This window comes from Micromesistius poutassou (genome assembly GCF_964030765.1).
Source record: "Micromesistius poutassou genome assembly, chromosome: 4".
Lineage (NCBI taxonomy): Eukaryota > Metazoa > Chordata > Actinopteri > Gadiformes > Gadidae > Micromesistius > Micromesistius poutassou.
In genome coordinates, this window is record NC_140274.1 from 19177279 (window position 1) to 19188746 (window position 11468).

Sequence of the window (11468 nt, forward strand, 5' to 3'; positions counted from 1 at the left end):
GGGGAGAAGGTAGAAGAGACAGAATGTCCCACCTTTGACACCCATGTCCCTCGCAGTCCTGCTAAAGACGGAGTAGGACTGGCCCTGCTGGGCAGCCTGATGGCTCGGATCGCTGGATCTGATTGGTGTAGTGTGTGGCCAACTCATCATTCATGTCCACTGGACTGGAGAATAGATCTCTTCTGTCCCCGAGGAGAGATGATTACTCTAGAATATAGACTCAAAGCGTGTCTCAGGTTTCAAATACATGACGCAAAATAAATAGAATAATAATAAATAAAAGATACTTTGTATTTTAAAGATATTTATACAGGTTATAAAATGTTCCAATAGTAAAGTGATTGCTGCAATTTAGGATAATTAACAAGTATTTGCCGAAGGCGAGGTGAATAGTAGCTATTATTAAAAGCTATTCCCCACTATTCACAGAGCCTGAGGTGAAAAATTGTTTTAGTATATACCACATGTAAACACTCCAAAAATAAACAAGATAACACTTTTTGCCGGGATTTATTTGTTTTTTATTACCATGACGAGACGACCGTCACTCGTGATGAAAACAATATCCCGAGTTTGAGATCTCAATCATGGGATATTGCCCAATATCCCGAGATAGTGAACCAATGAAATTGTGCCATCTTAGGAGGTTCACGTGTAGCATATACTAATCATAAATATTTGCAAATGTCTTCTGCAAACTTAAAAAAATGAAGTATGTCTTCATGAGACTTCATTTCTTTGTTTCTCTGTTTTAATAGGACCTAGTGTGGTACAATAACACGTGCCATTCAGAGTTGTTGTAGTCCACAGTTAGGGAAATGTCTCAGTCATTCAGTATGGAATGGAGCTGGACTGGAAGGACCAGATGGACGGATGTTTCCTCATCCTCTAAATGATGTAGTGAATGAATGCATGCTTTAACTCAGCGATATGAAGGTCTTGATGGATATAGTACACAGGGGAACAATGATTGCAGATGATTTTTAGATACAAACTGAGCAGAGCACTATATGATAATAACAAAGATATTGTTTTCCTTTTCGTAATTGATGTTGCTGGTATATGTGTTAAATGTATATATGTTATGATATTCTTCCTTTCATTATCTCTCTCTTTTTCTCTTTCTTTCTATCTTTCTTTCTTTATTTCTTTCTCTCTTTCTCTTTCTCTCTCTCTCTCAATACTCATACGACCTTGTGGTTAAAGTGTTTGAGTATTACTCAACAAGAAGTTTCCCTCATGTCTCCGTGTGCGTGGGAGCGTGTGAATATGCACGTGTGTGTGATGCATGCGGCTGACAGAGTAGACGTTAGAGGAGATGATGGAGAACAAGCGGGAGGAAGAGAGTTACTTAGTAGGTCAAGGTCATGACCCCCACAGAGATAAAACCACCTCCACCAGGAAAAGGAAGTATCTAAGTGCTCTCCGACATGTTACATAATAAAACACCAAATGTATCCTCCCGCATGTATTCAGACAACGTGTCTGTGTGTGTGTTGCACCTGTGGTTTGTATGCTAAAGTGTGCTAAGCCCCAGAGGTACCCATGTATTTTCCTCTATTTCTTTCCTCCCTCAAACCTCTCGCATTTTAACTCTATTTCAACAGTTGCCATGGAAACAGTTTTGCTGGTCCTCTCCTCGCTCCTGGTCTGTGTGTCTGGTAAGAGGACCCCGCCCTCTCCAACACAAACACGTGCACACATGCACACATACACACATGCACACATGCACACATGCACACATGCACATATACACACATGCACACATGCGCACATGCATGCAGAGGGGACAGACTGAGGCAGTTGACAGAACATGTAGAGCACTATATCCCACTGTGTTATCCGCACACGCTTTGAAACAATTATTGTTCACACAGTCAGAAAATATACTGGAAATCCAGAGGAAGAAAGAACGAAAGCCAGAGAAATTCCAGGAATGTTTCAACAGATAAAGCCTATAGTGGCATTTTAATAAACAGCCTTCTGCCTGTTCAGGGCAGATCAGTGGGATGGTGGTCGGGGAGGGAGCCAATGGAGAGCACAGGGTCCGCCCACCACCCATATGATTGGCCACTTTATTATTAGTATTTTCTCTGTCTGATTTTGGGTCACATTCTCATGCAATTTAAATATCTAACTAATCTAACAAACTAACACTATATTATACTACAAAAAAATACAGAAGTTTCAAGCACACAACACATTTTTGGCTAAAACCTTGTACTTCAAGATGCAAATACATAAATATACATTTAACAATTGTACACTCTGAGCAAGTATTCAGTCAACATTACAAGAGATTTAGATGTAGTGTAGCAACATCACCAATAGGTGTCAGTATCGGGACTGGATAAGATCCTCGAAATGGAAGAACGAGGTGCCGTTAATCATTTTCACGTATGTGTGTCCGTGGGCTTGTAAGGATTTGTAAGTATGTAAAAACCAACATTAAGCGCGAGAAAGACTATTTAACGCACGGATGGCACATTCAGAAACCGACAGATTAACCAGAAATCCTTGACTGGCAGTTCTGTGGGTCAACACGCTCACAACACACATTGAGATGAATCATTTGCAGTAGTTCAAGGCTTCCTTAAGACGGTTTTAACAACAACGCTTCTCCCTCTCTCTTCCACTCCTCCTCTTCCTCTCCGTTCGTCTTCCTCCACCCAGCGACCTCTGACCCCAGCGACGCTCCTGCCCAAGGTGAGCTGCTCTCCGGGTCTACGCCCTTATCGTAACCTTCCTTCATTCGGGGGGGGAACCTGTCCCGTCGCTACCTACCTAATGTGCGGGGGGGGGGGGGGGGGGGGGGCGCTTCACAGCCGTGATGTCATGATGTCATGATGTCATGTTGTCCTGTTGTCATGTCGTCATGTTGTCATGTTATGATGTTGTCATGTCGTCATGTCGTCGTATCGCGCTCCGCACCCTCACCTCGTTGGACGGTGCGGTCGCGCTCCGCGGGGCTTAAGGGTAAACCGGAGGTCAAGGATTGGTGGAACCTCTCCGCACATCTCCTGCCGTGACAGAGGAGAGGCTGCAGGTCGCTGCTCTCAGCTGACCCCCCCCCGGGGGGAGGGGTCCTCGGAGCCTGAGGGTCACCCTTAAGGAGCAGGTGGGGGACCTGGAGTCCCCCTTTAAGGTGAGGCCCCCAAATTAAGGGCCCCCCCCCCCCAAAGAAGGGCTCCTGCCGGGGGTCCCTGTGGAAGAGCGGTCCGGTGGGGGGCCCTCGTTTGTCTGGGGCCCCCCCTGACCCGCTGTGAAGCGTCTGGGGCCGCGGGGACAACCCCGGGAGGAAGGAGACTAGAGGAGACGTCTTGTTCTAAGGGTGGATGTTCCTGTACTCACTGTGTTCTTCTCTCTCTGTCCTGCGCAGAGGAAGACCCCTTCGTCTACAGTAAGTCTCCTTCTCTCACACATCTGGTCTCGTGACGACGCTCTGCCCATAGCGCCGGATAGTCAATACAATACTGTGCTTCTGATGTACCTTCTGTGTGTGTGTGTGTGTGTGTTTGTCTCTTTCGCTCTCTCTCTGTCTCTCTCTCTCTCTCTCTCTCTCTCTCTCTCTCTCTCTCTCTCTCTCTCTCTCTCTCTCTCTCTCTCCCCAGACTATGAGAGTCTGAGGATTGGAGGACTCACGTTTGCTGTAGTGCTCTTCACACTTGGCATCCTCCTCATCCTCAGTAGGTTAACCTCTGTGTGTGTGTGTGTTTGTGTTCTTCTTTGCGTGTGTCTGTATGTGTGTTCTGCTTGTGTGTGTGTGTGTGTGTGTGTGTGTGTGTGTTCTTCTTGTGTGTGTGAGTGTCGGTTCAGCCTAACCCTACAGCGTTTCTGATTGGTTGTGTGTGTGAGTGTCGGTTCAGCCTAACCCTACAGCGGTTCTGATTGGTTGTGTGTGATTGTGTGTGCAGGCCGGAGATGCCGCTGCAACATCAACCAGAAGAGCAGGTATGACCTCGGTAGCGTCTCTCTGACGGGTGTGATGACCTCCAGAGTCTGACCTCCTGACCTCTGCTCACCCCCCCCCCCCCCCCCCTCCTGACCTCTGCTCACCCCCCCCCCCCCAGTGTCTGACCTCCTGACCTCTTCTGCCCGCAGCGCCCCCGGTGACGAGGAGGCTAACGAGGAGAACCTGATCGTGACCAAGGGTGAGAGCGTCAGTCAGTCCGTGAGTGAGTGAGTGAGTGAGCGAGTGAGTGAGCGAGCGAGTGAGTGAGTATACAACAATTATCTGATCCTAAAACACTTTATTTCTGTGGCACCTCTCAAAAGGGGGGCAGCAAAATGCTCCCATAACATAAGAAGTCTTTAACAAGAAAATGGAAACATGTGTTCTGATGTTCATCTGTGTGTTTAACGTGTTCTTCCAGCTGCGGCGCCCGCCAAAGACCCCCCTGCTGAGAACTAGACCCCCCCGCCCCCCCCCCCCGACGACCGGCTCCAAGAACAACAATCAAAGATTTCTATATTAACAAAGAGAAAGGCCCCGCCCCCCGCGTGCTGATTGGTCGATATTGTCATGCTGTGATGCTTGGCTGAGGTGGAGGTGGTGGGTGGTGTTTGGGGTGGTGTTTGGGGGTGGTGGTGGTGTTTGGGGGTGGTGTTTGGGGGTGGTGGTGGTGGTGGTGGGGGTGGTGTTTGGGGGTGGTGGTGGGGGTGGTGGTGGTGGTGGTGGGGGTGGTGTTTGGGGGTGGTGGTGGGTGGTGGTGGTGGGAGTGGTGGTGTTCCGGACAGGAATGTAATCTGTACATAAATGTGACGCCTGTAGGAGGTCAATGTTTCCTGCTGCCCGTGTGTTCCGTCCTGAATGTGGTGGTTCCCAGTGCTCTGTCCGTTCTGTACGTGCGTGACTTCCCATCGTGCTCTGCTCTTGTCTTAGCCAATAGCGTGTTTGACACCGGGTCTTATTCACACGGCAGCCATCACGGCTCCAAACACTAACCTGGGAGGTGAGTGCGGAGCACCATACTCTCAGTTTCCGCACCCCAGAGAGCGTCTGGAGCCAAGATGGCCGCTGGAGGGGGACGGGGTCCCTGAGACCCCCCCTCTAGGAGACGTTAATGTTGTGGACCACTGTATCTCGCTGTATCGATCTGTGTGCCTATAGGTGTTTACCAGTTGTCTATATCAGATGTTAAGCTTGTCGGTTGTCCTTGAATACGTTTTTCACGTTTATATTATAATGTATACGTGTATATATATATATATATATATCTGGATAGATTACGACACAAAATGTATAACTTAAAATATATGTGTGATGCTTGTTTGTGTTTGTGTGTGCGTGTGTGCGTGCGTGTGTGTGTGCGTGTGTGTGCACATTCAATGTATTGCATTTTTTTCCACGTACCACTCTGACTTATGACAATCTCAGAGTTCCGGCTGAGAGGGAAAGTTTTACAGGTTTCTCCAGGAGCTCAGACTCTACCGCAGTGGGAGGAGCTCTACCTAGCGTAGTGGGAGGGGCCTCTACATAGCGTAGTGGGAGGAGCCTCTAGTCTATCAGCTGACTCACTGCCCTTCCTGCACACTTTCAACCTAATGATCAGCCTGCTCCTTTCTATTGGTCGAGGCGAGATCGACTGCAGTATGGGAAACCCTGATTGGTTGTTCTTGAAACTCCCAGGCTGGTATTGTTAATTAGACTTCATTTACTTCTTTGTATTTATTTCTCTTTTTTCCATTTTTAGTTTCAAAATTGTAAGCCGTGCAGCAATTGGTGCTAAGTTATTTTAAATGATGCTTCATTTGTGTGTGTGCGTGCGCGCGCGTGTGTGCGCGTGTGTGCGTGCGCGCGTGTGTGCGTGTGTTTTGGGGATGTGTGGCGTGCGAGGAGATGAACACATGTCGTTAATGTCACCCCTGGGACACACACCAGCTTTGTGCGGTAGCAACACATTGTGCGTTTGGCATACTAATAAAAGCGTGTTCACACGGAGCCGAGTGGTCTGGTGGTCATGTTCTCTGGTCCGACAGCCCATTAGGGTTAACGCTCACACCCATGGGGCCCATCCCGGCCGGCCCCCGGGCCCCGGGCCGCCCCCAGCCCCCCCGTGGCTCCAAAGGTCGGCACACTTACCATTTATTGGCCTCAGAGTCCGGCTTTATGAGACACATCAATGTGTAACAGAGGACCGAACACGACCAGGCAGGGAGGGCTCTGTCAATGGGTAGCAGGGGGGGGGGGGGGGGTGCTATGAGTTAGTGTTTGTGTGTGTGTGTGCATGTTGGCGTGTGTGTGTGTATGTGTGTGTGTGTGTGCATGTCGGTGTGTGTGTGTGTGCGTGTGCGATTTAGTGTGTGTGTGTGTGTGTGTGCATGTGCGCGTGTGTGTGTGTGTGCGTTGTGGCTGGTATTCGGTCCACTCTATAACTATATTAATAAGTGGGCGGGGCGTCACACACACATCCTCTCCGTACCTGTGGAGTGGATCCTCAGTCTGTCTCAGCCCCCACAGGTAAGTCATGCCTTCATGTCTTCCATTTTATGCACAATCTTGTGTTAGAACTGTGACAGTTAGGGTTTGACTGTGACGCCTGACCCTGTAGGGGTCTGGGCCTGTAGGAACACTATGAAGAACTATGGGGCGCAATTGACTCGGTTCGATTTGAGCCGAGACGGTGGGGATCCTCCAAAATGGACCGAACCATTCTGTTTCTTGCTGGGGGGGGGGGGCGATCCGACTGTATTTCTGTACGTGTTTGTGTGTGGAATCCTAATGTATTAAAGCGTTGAAACAGAAACCAGAGAACCGTCTGAGGATGGATTAGAGGTCACGTTCACGTTTTAGAGGACATAGTTATTTTATTATATTACCATGGTCCTGTGATCTCGATATAATATCAGCTGTACGATGGGAGACACAGGCAGGCCTAAGAAACTGATTTCTGAAAAATGAATTGGCAAACGCTCTTGTGTCTATTGATGATTGTAGAAGTATATGGCCCGGGGTTAATGAATATTCCAGTTGATATTAATCAGTAACTGTCATTCACTCTGCGATGACTTTGTGCTCCGCGGTGTCTGACAGAAAAGCTGCCCTGGAGCAGATAGCAAAATGAACCGGAAGGTTCCAGTCTTTGATTACTGCTCGTTAATGATTATGGGACATTGATCCAGATCCAACAATATGTGTGTGCTTCTCTCTCTGTGGTGCATGGCTGGATATGTGTCCATATGTGTGAGAGAGTGTGTGTGTGATTCTGTTGTTTGTGTGCATGTGTGTAAGTGTATGTGTGTGTGTGTGTTTGTGAGTGTGGGTAATGTATGTGTGTGTGTGTGTGAGTGAGTGTTTTGCGTGTGCCACTGTGTGTGTGTGTGTGTGTGTGCGATTGTATGGGTATTTGCGTCTGTTTGTGTGTGCCAAAGTGTGTGTGTGTGTGTATACGTGTGTGTGTGTGTGTGTGTTTGTGTGTGCCAAAGTGTGTGTGTGTGTACACGTGTGTGTGTGTGTGTGTGTTTGTGTGTGCCAAAGTGTGTGCGTGTGTGTGTGTAAGTGTTTGTTGTGTGGGCTCGAAAGCAGAGTGTGAAGAGAGATAATCAATACCCCTATTAGCCTCCTAAAGTTCAGACAATCCGTCTGCTATCAGCCCGCCGAGGTGGAACCGCTAAAGCAATTTGTCCCGACCTATCGGGTTTCCCAACCTTTCAGTTGCCTCTCGTCTAAACCCATTAGGTCAATTTAAACCTTACACTTTATTACATCGGGCCGTTATTGAAGCCAAACCCCTACAATGTCCTGATCTGGCTGGCGCTGCTGAGCACAACCTGTTACAACGTCTGGAACTAATAACAAAGCGTGACTTCATCGATTCCCTTCCAGTTTTGTCGTCCAACTCCTCAAAGCACGCGCCGTCAAACGAGATGTCTTCCGGAGGAGGTAAGCCCTCTCCGCTCGCTGCCCTGAACCTCCGGACCTTCATGGTCACCTTCATAAAAACCGTGAACAATGGCACCTGGTTACCATGGCACCCTGGGACTCCTGGGAAACCCTGGTCCCACAGAGAGTCCTCCAGCCTGGAGTCTAGGGTCAAACATAACTCCCACAATGCAACAGGAGTGCTGAGGCTGGGTGACCTCTGATGTCTGAACCAAGGTCACTAGTTCGTCCCTGGTAGCTAGTGACCTTCACACTAGTTCATTCCTGGTAGCTAGTGATCTTCACACTAGTTCATCAATGGTAGCTGGTGACCTTCACACTAGTTCATCAATGGTAGCTAGTGACCTTCACACTAGTTCATCAATGGTAGCTGGTGACCTTCACACTAGTTCATCAATGGTAGCTAGTGACCTTCACTCCTGGGGGCGTAGTATCTTGTTTCTGGAAGATTAGTTAAGAGGAGTTATTCTGATCAAATTGAATACCAATCTGTTCATTTGTAGGAAGGTGGGCTCTCAGCCATTACAGTGACCTCTTCTGTTTTTATAATCACTCAGTAGTAGTTTTACTAAAGTTTGTGTCTTATCAAGATAATTCTTTTTGCTCCATCCGTTGTTTTGCGTTATTGTGAGTTTCACTCTGTTTCCCCCCCCAGCTGTAAAAGACATCGATGCAGACTTTGTGTACGGTAAGCCAAACCCTCCTGAACCCGAGCCTCCTACAGACCAGGTCTAGAGCTGAACCTGAGCCTCCTACAGACCAGGTCTAGAGCTCAACCTGAGCCTCCTACAGACCAGGTCTAGAGCTGAAACTGAGCCTCCTACAGACCAGGTCTAGAGCTGAACCCGAGCCTCCTACAGACCAGGTCTAGAGCTCAACCTGAGCCTCCTACAGACCAGGTCTAGAGCTGAACCTGAGCCTCCTACAGACCAGGTCTAGACTGTGTGTGTGTGTGCGTGCGTTCGTGCATGCGTGCGTGCGTTAGGGTCTTCTGTTGTGGCCGGCAGCAGTCAGGTGATGACTGTGTCCCCCCTCACCTGTAGATTACGAGACCCTGCGGATCGGGGGTCTGGTGTTGGCCGGGATCATGGTGGTGATGTCCTTCTTCCTGCTGACTGGTGAGTCCTACTTCAACATTTACATTTAGGTCATTTAGACGATTTGATCAAAAGCCACTTACTTAAGCGAGTCTGTGTGTGTGTGAGTGTGTGTGTGTGTGTGTGTGTGTGTGTGTGTGTGTGTGTGTGTGTGTGTGTGTGTGTGTGTGTGTGTGTGTCTGCATGTGCCGGTGTATTTGCTTTCTGTTGATCTGTTCTAACTTGTTTCTCTCATCTTGCTTCAAAGGCAACAAGATCCGCAACTGTGGAAAATCCAAGGTAGGACGAACCGAACTCCCGGGTTTCTGGTCTAGGTTCTAAGAGGACGTTGGCGACCCCTGGTGGCGGTCAGGGGACACCTCACGGGACAAACATTTCAGAAAATGATTTATGTGTTCTAATCTAGACGATGTTTTAATAAAACTAACATCAACCGTTTTTATCTCTTTCAGCCAAGACCGGTGGAAGAGGAGTAAAAGACCTGCCACGATTATATTTAATGTAATGTGTTTGTGAAAATACAAATGTAGATAAAATGAACAAATGGTGACTGAGTTGTTCTTCTTTTCATCTGAATACTGACTGGACTGACAGTTATAGGACAAGTCTATATAGATCTTGATATACTATACAGCTATATAGCTGTGCTTCGATGCGTATATATAGGCATGGAAAGATAAAACAATGCATCTATGACATAGGTCTGTGAAAATATGACCTCTCAAAAAAGTTGTGTTGTGGCTGAACTTGGCCCAGCTTAGGGGTAAGTTGAGCCATCTGGGGGTAAATTGACCAAAATATATCTGCTGTTGAAAAGAGTTCCTCGAATATATGCACATTTTCCTTTTCCAAATAGTCTTATTTATTTGCTTAAGGTAACTTTAAACAATGAAAGACCTGTCAATATTTCTATTGTTTTCCACTGCTCCGATGGATTTTCAGATAGCTTTTTTACAATGTTTAAAATATGAAAAAACTAATTGTTTGTGTAATATCACATTGAAATACCACTTTATACTTCAGGGAATTAACTTAACTTCAGTGCATCACGGTGGGGTAAGTTGAAGGTCCATTCCACTTAACGATACCGTCGCCCACCGCCAGGTGGCAGCAGACAACCAGTACGACCAGTACGACGACCCACTCACACCACAACACCCTGGGCCTCTACGAATAGCCTTTTTTTGCATAGGAAATTTCCTTTCCTAAGGAGATGACTTGGAAGTACTTGGAGGAAAGGTGGTTCGAATTCTAAAAATGCTTAGGAAAGGAGCCTCGATGCATCCTTTAAGCCCCCTTTAGCATAGGTTACTCCTTACCAACCTTTAACGTTTAAGAAAAGAAAATGCCAACTTCACATTTAAGAAAGACTACTGGGGCCAGTTAATTTCAACATCAACATAAGTTTAGCGTCTTTTTTTTCCATATGTGAATTGGGATTCACAGGGTTGCCAACTTTGGGTTTTTGGCTGGATTGAGACACTTTGTCAAGCGGATACCGTGACATTTGTTGCGTGTGCGTGAGATTGATGCTGAACGCCTGAGTGTCACGCCAGGTGCGTGAGAGTTGGCAACCCTGGATTCAAGTGGCCTCAAATATTCCCGTTGGCCAAGTCCTAAGTGATTCTCACTGATGGCGACAACCTGATTGAAATCAATACGACAAGAACGAATGGATCAAAGAGCGTTTGTTGTAGTTGATCTTTGGAAAATTGCAGTTTCACGCTAGAGACGCTAGAGGTCAGCAATACCCGCCGTCGCGCAATGACGTCGGTTAGGAAAGTGGAGTCTAATTCATTTTAAACAGTGCGGTCTTTTCCTATGTTCGTAAGGAAGCACCTTTTCATCTCTCCTTGACCCGATGACGTTTTCCACAAAGGTTAAGGAAAGGGAGCATAAAGGTTGGGAGATTTGACTATTCGTAGAGGCCCCAGGAAGAGGCGCTTCTCCAAACCAACTTCCTGATTCCACTGTGAGAGCTACCTAGAACAAAGCCCCATATTGTGTTTATGAAGGTGGCCTTCTGCGCCATTAGCTCCCCATGGGTGGCAGTAGGCCTCTGGTTAACCGTCTTTAGACGCCTAAGGACAATCCACTTCCATAAATCACATGTTCTCCAGTCAACTCGAGCAGGCTTCTGAAACGAGCCGAGCAGCCACTCATGGCAGTGCGTGATCCAACACTTCAGTGCTACACCATTTCCAGTGCAGAAACGGGATGACAATGCGCATTAATCAAACCACTGGAAACCCACCGCTGATTAATTATCCCTGCAGAAAGAAGTTGTTACAGACGAGGACAGCAGCTGTCAAACGGTAAGAAAGGTCTCCTCCATGTTTCCATTATTCTCACTCCCGTGTGTGTGTGTGTGTGTGTGTGTGTGTGTGTGTGTGTGTGTGTGTGTGTGTGTGTGTGTGTGTGTGTGTGTGTGTGTGTGTGTGTGTGTGTGTGTGTGTGTGTGTGTGTGTGTGTGTGTCGTGCTTTGCATA

General features: G+C 47.5%; 1 long non-coding RNA gene across 1 annotated transcript; it reads left to right on the top strand.

The window, feature by feature from the left end:
- Positions 1-6244: 6244 nt before the first annotated feature.
- Positions 6245-9529, top strand: LOC311342031. The gene is made up of 6 exons (XR_014633381.1): positions 6245-6460; positions 7826-7882; positions 8538-8570; positions 8926-9000; positions 9227-9258; positions 9432-9529. It is a non-coding gene; the product is annotated as an uncharacterized lncRNA (long non-coding RNA).
- The last annotated feature ends 1939 nt before the right edge of the window (positions 9530-11468 follow it).